We start from the raw sequence: 15,620 nt of genomic DNA, 5'->3' as shown, positions 1-15,620 counted from the left end.
TCTTCGTTTGCTGAACGAACATACAAGCAACTGCCATAATTTTTCTCCGATGCATCGGAAAAGCCATGGATTTGTATATTCTTGACACAACCAGGTGTTAGGATGAAACGTGGTATTTGCATTTCACTGATGACTGGTAGCTGAGAATGAAGATGAACCCATTCAACTTGCAGGCTTTCTGGAAGTGGATCATCCCAGTTTATGTTGTGAAGCCACAACTGTTGTAAAAAATACTTATACATTACAGTTACTGGTGAAAGTAGTCCAATTGAATCAAAAATCTGGGCAATAACACTGGCTACTTGACGTTTGGTTGATTTGTGTGACATCATGTTGACAGACTTGGCTCCAATGTTAATCATGAAAGTGTCTGCCGAGGGATTCCATGAAATTCCTAGAGTTTTAACACCTTCGGTATGAAAATGAATTAGATTTTGAGTCTCTCTCAGTGATTCTGGAATAGCGTTGAGTACTTCAGTGCTGTTGGAGCACCACTTTCGTAAGATGAATCCTCCTCTTTTCAGAAGTTCTGAAAGATCTTGATAAAGTTGTAACGCACCTTGCACGCTACTGCTTCCTCCAACGTAATCATCAACATAGAAATCACGCTGCAACACTTGAGATGCGTGTGGGAAGTTAACTGCTTCATCTTCGGCTAACTGCTTCAGACATCTGGTTGCTAAAAAGGCACTTGATGTAAGCCCATCCGAGACCATATTCAATTGAAATACTGTTATGAGTTCCTGAGGAGAGTTTCTCCACAGAATGCATTGCAGTGGCCTGTCATCTGGATGTATGTGTATCATTCTATACATCTTTGTTACATCAGAAACCAATGCCACCTTGTGAGTTCGAAATCTTAGAACAATTGAAAATAAATCTTCCTGTATGGTAGGTCCAACCATTTGTATGCTATTTATTGATTCACCGCTTGTTGATGGCGAACTCCCATCAAAAACAACACGCATTTTAGTTGTACTGGAATCCTTGAAAACACAATGATGCGGAATGAAAAATTTTGTGCAGTCATTTGTTTGTACATCATTTAAATTCCCTATGGGTTCCATGTGTCCCAACTGGTAATATTCTTGCATAAATTCTGTATAATCAGCCTTTAATTGTGGTTAACGTTGAAGCCTCGTTTCTAATTGGTGAAATCGAGTTAATGCAGAGTGTGAGGAGTCACCTAACACTGAACGATCCTTACATAATGGCAGCCTGACCGTATAATGGCCACTTTCATCTCGTGTCACATTTCGCTGAAAATGTTGCTCGCAAGCAATTTCTTCTGGTGATTGCAGTTTCGTGTGGATCTCCTCTATGATCCAGAACTGTTGGAGTTGCGAGCTGAGAGAATCTTCCTTTCTCGTGAAAAATGACCTAGTAATACTGTTGCTGGAATCTTGCCTGCAATAATCCATCCAAACTCTGTGTCTTGAAGAATGGGGAAATTTCCTGGTTTTGTTCTCTTTTCAGGCTTCATAACGGTAAAGAAAACCTCTGCACCAAGCAGAATCTGTATTTTGCCAGGCGAACAAAAGCTTGGGTCTGCTAAACGAATATCTGTTGGAATGTTCCATTCAGATGCATCAAACTTTTCTGAAGGCATTAGTCCTGTAATGGTTGGCAACACTGAGCACGAAATACTTGTCGTAAAATTGCTATTATTAGATCTCAGACGGATCTCTACTGAATGACTCGATTCAGCTGACGAATTGTTGATTCCCTGAATGGGAACTCGATGCTTTACTTTTCTAAGACGATGACTTTGAACAAAATCTTCAACAATGAAATTATTCTGACTCTCCGCATCCAAGAGAGCACGACAATTGACCCAATTGCCCGCTATATCTTGTACTTGAACAATTGCCGTAGCAAGTAACACCTGTGATGCGTTTTTCTGCTTAATTGAACAATAAGAAACCTGAGGTGCTTGATCTGAATGCTGTGAAGAATCGCTTGTATTGTTTACCATCGATGTGTTCACGTGACCCCCAGATGACATTTCACGCTGCTGGTTTACATTAGATGTACCTTCATCTACATGAAGTAAAGTACTATGCTTCTGTTTACATCGCTTGCACACTCCATATTTACACTGTGCCGAAACGTGATTGTTGCTGCTAAGACAGTTAAAGCATACGCGATTCTCACGTAAAAATTTATACTTTTGTGAAATAGAAGCTTTCTTAAAGGCTTCACACGAAAATAAGCGATGTTTGTTTGCTTTACAAAACATGCACAATGAAGAATCTGTTGTAACATATGACTTCGAAGATTGTTGACATTTAGCACTGTACTGTTTGTGCATATTTGTAGATGATTTTGTTGCTACCTTGTTACCTTCACTCGTAACTGGATTAATCTTTTCAAGAGCCTGGCATCTGTGCTCTAGAAAACTAAAGAGCTGATCTAATGTGCTAAATTCAGTATCATTACTTTCTAGTTCAAATGCTCTTCTCGTTGCAGGGTCGAGATTTGAAACAAGATGCTGAACTAAAATTATATCAGTTAACGACATGTTGTCAGCTATCATTTTGAGCGCTGAAATAGAGCTAACTGCAGTGTTTGTAAATGCACGAAGTTCCTGACAATTCTCCTTTACAACTGGATTGATATGTAAAATATCATTTACATGTGAGACTGCAATCAACCTTTTATTGTCGTATCGCTCATTGAGTTGCTCCCAAGCAATAGCGTAATTTGCTTCTGTCATTGGCAAATTTTGAATTAGATGTAAGGCCTCGCCTTTCAACGATACGCGCAAATACTGAAACTTCTGAACATTTGAAATATCTACATTGTTGTGTATCAGCGATACGAACGTGTCCTTGAAAGACACCCACTGCGTGTAATTACCGCTAAAATGTGGTAATGCAATTGCCGGCAGTTTCACTTGCGTATTTGAAGTTTTAGATACACATTTGTTTTCTACACATGTTGCTTTATCATGGTTGTCAATTAATGTTTGCATCTGTGACTTTAAATCGAAATACATTTCTTCGATTTCATTCCTTTCCGCGTCGTGCTCACCCTCGGTTGTTTCTGATTCTATTGTGTCTAGAACGCCTTCCAATTTACTCCAGATAGCATTTACATGTTCCATGTGGGTTTTTATTTGTTGTATTTTAGCTGAGGATTCGTCGTAAGTACTGACATACGATTGAATGCGTATAAGTTTCCCTTTGTGGGAGCTTCTTTCTTTGATCAATGCTCTTACGTTTGCCATGCTTGCTGAGAAACGAAACTGAATGCAGAAATAAACACAAGAATACAAAAGGCTATGAAACAATGAAGGAAAAGGAATGTTATAGGAAACCAGACTTTTGTACTCATCGCTGCCGAAGCTAATACACTTCACGGGGAGTTGATTGTTGATTGTGTTTTTCTCCGCAGAGCTTCATTGTTGATTCCGACGAAAATCGTAGAACGGAAGAAAAGTTCAAGGTCAGCTATTGCTTCATGCGTTCGCGAACGAGAGTTCCTGAAACAGCTGATTCCACCGTACCGTGACGATTAATTCTACTTAATCGCAGCCGAGTTCAAGGTCACTGCAAAATTCGTTGTAACGATGTTCGTTACGAAAGCGCGAAAAACATGTATCTGTGTAAACCAAAAACACTGTTTGTTCTGTAACACTGTCACAATTAGCACTGTCACAACTGATGATCACTGACCTGCACGAAACAAACTGTCACTATATCCGGAATGTGGAGGACCATAAATGTCTGAAGATACCTTCCACGTATCAACATGAAAGAAAACTAGCATCTCTGGGTATGACGCCATATTGAATATCTTACCATAGGGCTGGAACAACGGATACAGCAACAAATTTGCATATGATACAAGTCCTTTAATTCACTTGGTATTATATAATAATTAAATACGTTTGCACACTGAAGAAATACAAAAAGGCCCACATCCGATAGGCTAGCTGAAATGTTCTCCCGCTGCCGTGAGCCGACATGCACCATGCCGCTGTGTTCGAATATCATGCTCCCAGAATTCCGAGTTCTTGCAAGAAGCTCCCAGCGGGAGTAAAATAAAAACAAATGAGGAGCGGAAAGCAATACTATTTACAATCTTCAACAATTACTGTGACTGAAATGAAATAATGTGAAATAATAAATTTTTAGGTGAACATTCAGTGTCCAGGAGAGTCATCCCCCCCCCTCCCCTTCCGGACATTCATGATGTAGGTACACCAGGGGTCCTCAATGAGCTGTTGTGCCACAGGTTATTATTATACTATATTGATGAAGGTGTTCAGAAAGAACCCCCAAAAGAAACAAAGTAATTTGTTATATAACTAGCTTCATAGAAGTTCACCTATTAATTTCATGAAATCCTTCCTGGAAAGTAGTCAAGCTTCTCAATCCATTTTGGAGCTAAAAACTATATCAGCCACTTGAAATAGCTGGAGGCAGTGGCAACTCGTTGCTTTTTTTAGGTGTAGGAAGTTATGGTAAACAGACTGAGGGAAGACTTTGAAAATGCATTCAATTAAAGAGGCACACTTATCACTTGTGACCTGGGAGAGATCCTGTTGGTTTATTTTTATGGCAGCCATTCCACATGAACAGTCAGTAACTCTATAGATGAGCTGAGTTGAGTTAAGCAATGAGAAAGCTCACGAGTCATGTGTTTTTATGTTTACACTGGCTTCATGCTTACTCTGGACAGAGAATAGGCATTTATATTGATTCCTCAGTCCCCATTTTGAAGTATGATATCACAATCTCCCAGATATCAATGCAGTGAGTACAGCAATGGCAATTTTCCTTCCATATTCTCTGTGTGCAGTTTCTCCACCAGTTTAAAAATTATAAACCACAAGAATAATGTTGTGATAAACTTGTGATAATGTTTAGTTCTTTTGTCTTTAATCTACAGAACTGCAATTACAGTTCATTCTATTATAACTCTTGATGAGAAGGCACAAACAAAAGTTTAGTTGCTACAAGTATACTTCCATTACTTCTAACTATGAATGCTTATGTATATGGCCCGTACAGTTATGCACTTAAAATACCTAAAATATGCACTAAAAATGTGCAAAATATGCACTCTTGAAAAACACCTTATCTTTTTTTAATAACCATCATTGCAAATAGTAGGGTGGCTGAAAGCTGAAATAATACACATTAAACTGTAAAATGTCTTGTTTGTTACCACAAAAACCTTAAAATGTAAGGTTTGCACATATTTGTTCTTATTTCAGCTCATACGATGTAACATGTGTATGCAGGGTTGCTACACGTCTGGAAAACCGGGAAATGTCAGGGAATTTTGCAGATCGTCTGGAATTTACGTGCATTTTGGTGTCTGCAAGAGAAAAACTTGCAAAATGAACAAGCAGTTCGCTTCCACTTCTGTATTCGGTTCTTGTGATTCCATTCCCAAAAAAGATTTAGCTTAGTTCAGAAACTTGTTTCTTTCGTTCTTATGATTCTCAGTCTTGTGCAAAATTATGGTTCCTTCGAATTTCTGTAATAAATGTTCACTTTTATAATAATAGATATTAGAAAGAATATCAAAGTAAAACTTGCAGTCCAGATATCTGATTGATAACTAAAGTACATTGACAATATAGTCATAATTATCGGAAAGGTTTGTGAAGATTAGGTTATCGTCTATTATTTTATAGATCTTAGTCTTGTTGGCATTTCCTATAGAATTCCTATATGCAACAAAAATTTCTCCAGATGCTGTGTACTCATAAATGAAATGAATGAAGTTCGCTAAAAAAAAAAAAGTGAAAGTGAATATTTATAATTAAGGGATTATATATTTCATTGAAAAAAAAACAAGTAAAAATCATGATAATAAGCATGTCTGGAAAAATTTCATTTTTGGACTCGAAAACCTGGAAATGTCAGGGAATTTCATAATGAAAAAATCATAGTAACCCTGGTATGTAAAATTTGCAATTCTGAGTTATTCCACACAGACTTGTTTGCTTTACCCTGCTGTTTTATAAATAAAATAAAAATTGCATTGCTTACAGGGCAAGATTGCAAGTGATTACAACATGATATCTCAAGTTTTCAACCTTGAAACTACTCCTATTTATGTCAGCAAGAATATTTTTATACTCTGAAAAACACACAAAAAAAACACACTACTTCACAAGATTCAATCGGTCAATATTTTAAGGCAACAGTATCCGACACATCAAGTACAGGATTATATGTAGACTGTCCATTATTTTCCTGTAGTTTACGGTTATTACAAGCATAAGAAAACAGTTTTTCTTTGTGACGTTTCAGGAGAGCACACACTCCTTTCATCAGACATTTATTTTCATTTTGACTAAAGATACAGTTATAACAATGGTTAGTAATTTTTAAACAAAAAGAATCCCTTATATAATGGATGTTGTCAATGTTACATTGTTGTAATATAGCAACTTAACTGTGAAAAAAGCAGTCTGTTTTATTTTTATTTCAGATTTTTTTAAAATTATGAATCCCAAATATCATCAGGTAATTCAAATTCATCATTGTTTTCACAAAGTCTCTTGATGTTTTCTGTTACATTAAATTTTAAAGATGGTGGCTTACTCCATTTGTGAAAGAGAAAACTCCATACTGGATCTATGTTACCATTTTCATTATTTAATTTATTCCAGTGTTCTTCTGCAATGAACGAAGCTTCCCAGACATTCAACTCTGTGTTTCCCGTTAATCTTTTTAAAACCCTTCTCTTTTTAATCAAATGCTTCTCTTCGATGATACGAGTTGACAAACCTGTTCTTGGGTTTAGATTTATAATGTCCAAATAGTGTTCGTGCCATCTTATTGCCATTTTCCATGCTGTTTGTCCCACATAATCCTTTGAACATGAACAACTTATATTATATATTCCTGTGGTTCCCACATCTGGTAGAGAGTTTCTCATTTTGAATTCATTAAATGTACATTCCAAACTTCTTGGTGATTTAAAAACAATTTTGAAATTAAAACTTCTACAAATTTTTGCAATTTTATGTGAGAATCCCTTGTGGAATGGAATGCACACAAATTTCTTTTCAACAGATTTTTCATCTTTGTCTGTATTTCTCTTTTCCTTTAGTTTTCTTGCGACTTGTTTTTTGATTTGGTTTATTCTGTTAGTGTGAAAGCCATTTTCTTTTGCTATATTAAAAAGCCTATCTTCTTCACTTTTGATATCCTCATTATTAGAACATAGTCTTTGTGCTCTCAGGAAAAAATTTAAAAATATGTTATCGATTGTTATACACGAATGTTCTGAATTGGCATGGATGTATTTTTCCCCCGCTAATTTTTTCCTATGGACTGATGTTTGAATTGTTGAGTCAGTTGTCTTAATTTGCAGATCAAGGAAATAAATTACATTGTTATTCATGGGTTCGCAAGTGAATTTTATGCGACGATGTGATTCATTTAACAATTTAAATACATCCATGATGGTGTTCTCATTTTTAGCAATAATTAGCACATCATCTACATATCTGATGTAGAGTTTGATATCCGCACCTATCGCATTAACAATTGGAGATTCTATGTAATGAAGGAAAATGCTGGAGATGATTCCGGATACTGGGTTTCCCATTGATAGACCATTACTTTGCTGATAGATTTTGCCATCAAATATAAAGTAATTGTAATTTGCACATACAGTAAACCATCGAACCATTTCCCATGATTCTACTGGGTTAACCTTCATCTCAATAAACCATCTGTGTAATGCATCTGTGGCACCTTCTATTGGGACACTAGGATATAAATTTTCAACATCAAAACTTGAAATACGATACTCATTATTCCAAACAATATTTTTTAGTTTCTGTTTCACTTCATATGCATTTTTAACACTGAATGGTGTTTGTTGTTTAATTATAGCAAGTCTTTCAACTAAATATTTGGATAGTTTGTATGCAGGATGTGTGAAACTTGCAATGATGGGTCGTATTGGAGTTCCGGGTTTGTGAGTTTTTGGTAGTCCAAAGGCAATCGGCAGGATTGAATTTTTGACAATGAGTTTTCTCTTAATTTCTCTTGGTATCGTGATACTGCTTTCAATTACTTTCTTTACTTCATTTATTATTTTAGTTATAGGGTTTCGAGAGGATTCTGTGAAATTGTTTACTTTGTAACATTCTTCCATTTTTTCTTTATAGTCCTTAATTCGGATAAGGACAGGTTTATTTTCCTTGTCCGATTTTATTAAGAAAATGTCGTTTTCTTTCAACCAGATCTTGAAACGATGAACTTTTTTCCCCAACCTTATATGCTCTTTCTCCCGTTCTGTGTATTTTGGACCTCTGTTATTTCTTCTGTTGTATTCAAAACTTAACCGTAAACTACAGGAAAATAATTCTATAATGCAAGCAATGCGTACATACAAGAAAAAGACTGTCCATTGTTGTAGTTTCTCTCTCAGAAAGAGTAGTTGTTGAGTACTTAACGCACAGCCTTAACATACAATTTTAGTATTAGCTTTTGACTCTAAAATATGCAGGAATTGTATGTATATGGTTTATATACACATTTGCATATATGTAATATGCATTACTTATCTTGTAGTTTACAGTTATTGCAAGCATAAAAACACAGTTTTTCGTTGTGATGTGTCAGGAGAATACATGCTCCCTTCATCAGACATTTATTTTTAGTTTGACTAAATATACAGTTATAACAATGGTTAACAATTTTTTAAACAAAAATAATCTGTAGGTCCAGTCCCAATTAGCCTTACTGTGCATAAAGTGGACTTAACACCAAAACACCAAATCAATCCAATCCAATTCTGCAATGAACGAAGCTTCCCAGACATTCAAATCTATGTTTCCCGTCACTCTTTTTTAAACCCTTCTCTTTTTAATCAAATGGTTCTCTTCGATGATGTGACCTGGCAAACTTATTCTTGGGTTTAGATTCATAATGTCTAAATCGTGTTTGTGCCATCTTATTGCAATTTTCCTTGCTGTTTGTCCTACATAATCCTTTGAACATGAAGAACTTATATTATATATTCCTGTGGTTTCCACATCTGGTAGAGAAAACAACGAAAACTGTGTTCTTATGCTTGTAATAACCGTAAACTACAAGATAAATAATTCTACAATGCAAGCTACACGGCTGTTCGTACACTCCAGCCAAGTCAGACGAACCCGGCTACATCTGTACGTAAACTCAATCCAAGTACGGCTAGCTCCGCCCACTTCCGGCTCCGTGACATCACGGTGACGTATCCGGCTTACTTGGCTCGTAAGATTCTTAAACCGTTCTCGATGCGCCTGAGTTGGCTGACTGCAGACGAAAACTAGCAGAAAGTACGACTCAGGCAGTTTCAACGGCTGGCAATCATTTACTTGATGCCTTCGTAAGTCAGAAAGACAGCTGAAGGAAAACGTGTAGTTAATATCATCTTATAATTCTTTCCGTAGATGTATATATGGGAAAAATATGCAAAAACTGGTATCCGAAGAGATGAAAAGTATAAAACAATGAAAGAAGCAGATTTTGATCTGAACTGTACAGAAATAAATATTTTTAAAGCCATTTCATTAACCTAAATTCAAGGTTATTAGTTGGTGTTAATACACGGTACACTAAATTCACCTACCAATAAAATACTAAAAAAATAATTATTTTTGATGTGTAGGCATACAGTTGATTCATTTTTTCGGTTATTTTTGTGCCAATTTGTAAAACTTTTCAAAATATTCTATTAATTTATATTAATGTAGCCGAGCTTTATATAGAGTTGATATTTACTGCCATTTTCACCTAATACTATTTCCAAAGAAAGTCAACATGCTCAAGAGTCAAGCAGACGATCCACCACGCCATAAATCCATGCTGTTCGTAAACTGCAGCGTGTGACAGCTTCGCTAGTGATGTCGACATGACGTTTTGTGTGACGTCTGCGTAATCCACTCGTAAGACCTGGGCTGAGTTGGCTGGAGTTTACGAACAGCCGTTATGTGTACATACAAGAAAAACGATGTAATATGCATTTTTCAAAATACGTTTAAAATATGCACATGGGACATGCAGACTACATTTTTCTTAAGTTTCTATGGAATGAAACCTTTACTTTACCTTTTTTTTTTCTATGGAATGAAATATGAAACATCAAACTGTTGATTAAACATAACTACCCTTAAAATACTTTCCCAGTTGTAGCTGTAAGTGAACAATTTTGTGTCGGTGAATTGTCAAATGATGGATATTAAATTATTTAAGACAGAGAGAGAAGGTAATTGACGTTTTAATTTTCTAGTAAAGTTGAAGGAAAAATTCAAGAGTTAAAGGATAAATTAATTGTTTTTGATGTCACAGGTGAGACACAATAGAAAACAAGTAAATCAAGAAGTTAAAATAAACAAATATGTAAGATACCTCCTACTTTCTAACTTAATTATTCATATTACTTGAATTTTTACCCAAAAGACAAATTTAAATTCTCCACTCACAAGATAGGATAAAGTTACACCATCATTTAATTTTAAAAATTGAGGTTCAGGCACTTTCACATGAAATGCCCCATATGCAAAATGCATAACTGAAACGTGTAAGCACATTTCACAAATTTCTAGGTAACCAATTCCAAATTAGGACCACGATTGTTTTTAACATCAGCATCATCAACTGTGTCTGAACACTACTTTGAATGTCAATAAACATGAAGCAGAGCTTAACAATGGCTGACAGTAATTGTAGCTTAAGAATACGTTTTTAACATTTTTGCACATTTTTTAATCATTCATTTCAACTGTCAATTTGAAACAGGGTGCAAAATCTTGGGGAGCCCACTAAGGTTTTCCTGGGGGGAAATGGGGAAAAAGATGAGCAATTAGTTTTGATTTCAAATAAACTTTACAAAGGGCAAGATCGAAAACACACAAAAAACTAAGGATAATTTCTATATTTGCAAATGTTGCATGCTCTATCTCTCTTTTCAAGAGACATTAACAGATCTCCACCAATAATGAATATGTGCATAATAAAAGGACAACAAGAATGCAATATATATATATATATATGTATAAGATGAAATGTTATTGATTTATATTAATGGAAAGCAAAACTTAATAACATATACGAGTCATTCCATGCGAAATCAACACAGGCTTTGACCTGACCATCTCCGATTTTCATGAAATTTGGGGAATTGAAACTATGCATGGAACTTAGTAAGTATGAAAATTTTTAGTTTCGTGCATCTTGTAATTGTTAAATTATTCAAGGTCAAAGTTCGCATATATGGCCCTTTTTGAGCCCGCTTAGCTATACTAAATCTGCTGTAACTCCGCCCCCATTTTGCCTAGGAAGCTCAAATAAAGCTTATTGTAAAGGGAATTGAACAAGCTTTCCAGTGATATATAACAAGCCTACCTTTGGATAAAAATATAATTTTGTCACGTGACCTTGACTTTTGACCTTGAATATCTCAAAACATGTCATCACCAAAAATCGTGAAAAAAATATATTTGGTCCCTCATTCCATACTATAAAACATCAAAAAATCATTCTGGGACTGCAATGGGATCAGAAGATACAAAATAATATGTGTAACTATGTGACTGATAAAAGCCCCATTACATGAACTATGAAGAGTCAAATGTCCCTTAACACTCCCTACAAAATGTGAAGGAGTTATCCTGGGTATAATTGTTCATGAAAGAAATAGGTTAGGCACAGGGAGATCCCTAGCCGTGTGTGTGTCAAGCACAGGTCCGGCATATTGTTGACCGCCATATTGAATTCAACGCAAAAATTTCAAAGGAAAGGGGGTGATGTGATATATCAAATGAGGCTAGAATTTCACGAAATCTCGTCTTCACTCTAAATTTTAACAAGTTATACCTAATGCATGCTTTTTTCTCCAATTTCAGAACAATAATATGTTTGCAAGGAGGAACTGCTATAATTGGCGGTTTTAATTAGAATACTTTGTGATGCTCCACTGTGCTTAAAATGTATTTCCATCTGGAGCACAGATTCTGGGTGCCTCAAATATTCACATTTTGACTGATAAGCACCATCAGATATGGTGTGGTGTTTCTTGCATACTCATAAATTATGCAAACGCGAGTGTTAGCTGAACTTTCTTCAATTCTGTAAATGTGGGACCAATCAGTGTAAGGTAATGAAAGAAAACTTCAATACATTCGTTCTGTGTGGATTTTGTGACCAATAAGTGAAAGAAATTATGCAACACTGTTACAATAATGTCATATGTTTCTTTGCAATCTCATTGGAGATTTTACCAGTGGCGAAGTATCTTTTTTCTTATTATTTTAGATTAAATAATGTCTTATGCTATTATATTGTTTATTAATTGCAAGCCTAAACAGCACAATCAGTCACAAATTACAAATAGTGACAGTTCCCACAAACCTTTCCTTTGTATCTCCAGAGCTACAATTATAAAAAGCAACCAGTAACATCCAGCAACAAATAATCTATAACATGACTGGTTGTTGATAGCTCTTCATTAGTTCTAAAAATACAAACTAAAACTAAACATTTGCAAAGTGCACAATTTGCGATTTGTTTTGGAACATGCTGTTTATACTTGCAATTTTAAAAATTGACCTATTTCAGTCAATAGGCAAGATAAATGTTTATTTAAATACCCACTTTTCTATTTTTTAAACACATTTATGTTCACAGTAAGTAGTTTTTTCAGTTTCATGGTTTTGTCAGGTTCTTGCTGCATTTTTCAAAACTTTTATTATTTGAGAATCTATTGGTTTCAACTTTCACAGAGTATGTTGCACTTGTTTCCTCTGTTCAGTATTTTTTTTGTTAATGTAATTGTTCTCTTGTGGTAGAAAGATATAAATATAACATATTTATTTTGTTTTATTTCAAAAATACTTGTTGCTATGTAAAACCTGGTGCCTCAATTTTCTTGTGAAACATTTTTCAGTGTATTTTCTATTTGTTCTTATTTATTTATTATCTGAAAAATCGTGAATCAGGGTGCCTACCTCACTAGAAAACCTGGAAAAGTCATGACATTTTACCTTTTTTCTGGAAAAAATCATAATTACAGTAAAAATAAGTTTCTGAACAAACAAAATGGACCATTCAAAAATTTTAAATTAAGGATAAATGCTCTGGGAAGTATTTTCATGTAGAAATCTACAAATTTGGTTTATACCACTTTCTTGTTGCAATTTTTAGGGGAATGTTTGGTAGATAGTTAGTTACGTGGAATAATATATTACTTACACTAAAATTGTTATACATTTTTGGAGATAATACATTTCAAGTATTACGTAGAAACTCACCCCTGATTCGTACTTTCTTCTCTCCCCTACCCAACAGCCAATTACTGTTTAGTTTTTCTTCACAATATTACCGTTATGTGTGAAGTTATTATTCTAAAACTTGGTTAACTGGGATTCTAAACATAAGAGTTAAGTGACCTTGCAGAATGTTCATGTACACTAATTGGCCTAATCATTGAATTTCATTTTTACGAAATTCTGGATACCAGGTGAATACTAAATAAGTGCTAACCCTCAAAATAGGCATTTATAGCCCCTATAAAAATGTATGAAATGAATTTAGAACTTTAAGGTGATGTGTGACAATTTCACGCCAGGCATGTATTTATTTAAATATCATCGAAATGGACACTAAAGAATATACATACATAATTTGAGAATATGAATTTCTCCCCATGTTTAAAGTTGATTATTAAGCTAGATACTGTGTTTGAAAAATATGATGAATTAGTATTTACAGAATCCCATGTATTCCTTATGGAGAAAACTTCAAATTCAAGTTACGGCTAAACAAATGGGAGTTTTGACTCTTTCGCAAATATCTTCAATGGATCTTCTACCCGATCATATGTTTTTCTCCACCATCGGAAGTTTGATATCCCCAAGAAAACTAATAAAATAATTCTCCCATAAGCGTAATGCATTTCTCCTTGCCTCAACCAAATATAGATTTTTTTGTAAAAGTATTGCAATGTTCATTATTCTAATACCTGTGTAATTGCCTATGATGTATTGTGATCCAACTGTACCACTTGCGCATACATTTTCCATGTCTTTCAACAATTCATCATTCTTCTCAACTAACTAGCCTTGCAGCACCATTATCAACCATCTTACCTTGGAGTTCGTTTGTTTCGGTTCTCCTATCAGGTCGTTGCACACGAAATGTCGGATTTCAGGATGACATAAGTTGGATATTCCCAAATACACCCAGATTGTGACAGGTACTTATTCCTGCACGTGAGCAAGAAATCAGTTGAGTTACACTTAAAGAAGTGAAGAGTGTAACTTTTCTCAATGGAGGTGTACAGTGGAATGCATAAGTATTGTTTGATAAATGGTCCAGGATTATTTTCATTACTTTTTCCTTGCAATCCAACATGTTTTTAAGGATTTTATTTTATTTTACATATGCTGGTGAAGAAGTTGTCAGCAGATTGTTTTTTTTTTTTTTAATTCTTGAGCTCTCATTGAGTAAAGCAAAGATAATAAACTTGGCGATGGACAATTTGCTTGGTAATACTTTTGCACCAAGTCAGGAGGATACTACTACTAATGAGAGAGCAGAAGCATTATTTCTTATTACCAACAGGATCATAACGAAAGGCATCTTTTGGCGAGCATACATTATGCAATCAAAAGTATTCAGACACCTCTTCACCTAGTTGAAACACACTGTCACCTACCTGTATCGAAGCATGCAAGGGGTGTGCTTGTTGATTGCAAATGAAATCCAGAATGGTGCAGTCCGTTAAGTGGTTGAAGGTGGAAAAAGTCATTAAAGGCAGTGCTTCATGTGGGAAATGTTAGTTGGGGGAGGGGGGATGTTCCTATGGTTTAACATGGTGACAATAAGACAGCTCGGGAAATACTTTGCGAAAACTTTGTTAGCTGGGGATACTATCTCTCTGCATTCCTTGTTTTGCCCACATTGAGCGTGAGTGATATAATGTGACAAGAAGGAAACAACATAACTGTGGCTGCAGACACTAACACTGTTGAGGGACATTTGTTTTAAAGGTTGAACGTTCACAAGCCAAAGATTTGTAATGTGAATGCCAAGCATCAACTGAAGTTTTGAAAAAATACACTTCACACTACCATGGAGCCATGAATCATGCTATACCATCTGGCACAAGTGTGTCTAGGTTTGGAGTGGTTTTCCATGAAATGGGCCTCATTTCACTGCCTGAAAATATGAACATGCACGTCTACAAGGAGGCGATGGTTCAGGCCTTTACCAGAATAACCATATTGGAAAAAAAGGGTTGTGAGGGAATGGTTTGTTGTAAAGAAATGTACTGGTCTGATCTTGTAGAACACCTCTGGGATGAATTGTAAAATTGACTTTGGCCCTCAACACTAAACACTCTTCTGAAAAATGGAATATCATTTCCCAGAAAATGTTCAGGCATTAGAGTCCATGTTATTAATTAGGGATGGGACAGATTAATCTGTACTTTATCAGGCATATCTGTGTATCTGTAAAATTACAGATTATTTTACCGATCCGATATATCTATAAATACCTTATAAATTTAGTGAAAAATTTTGCCAATTTTTATGGATAATTATCTATGAGGCTCAGTCAATAAATAACAAGGCAGAGGATATTTCACAGTACTTA

The sequence above is a fragment of the Lepisma saccharinum genome, chromosome 1, assembly GCF_977018435.1.
Source record: "Lepisma saccharinum chromosome 1, izLepSacc3.1, whole genome shotgun sequence".
Classification (NCBI taxonomy): Eukaryota; Metazoa; Arthropoda; class Insecta; order Zygentoma; family Lepismatidae; genus Lepisma; species Lepisma saccharinum.
The sequence above is the reverse complement of the archived record's forward strand: the minus strand, read 5'-3'. Positions refer to the sequence as shown.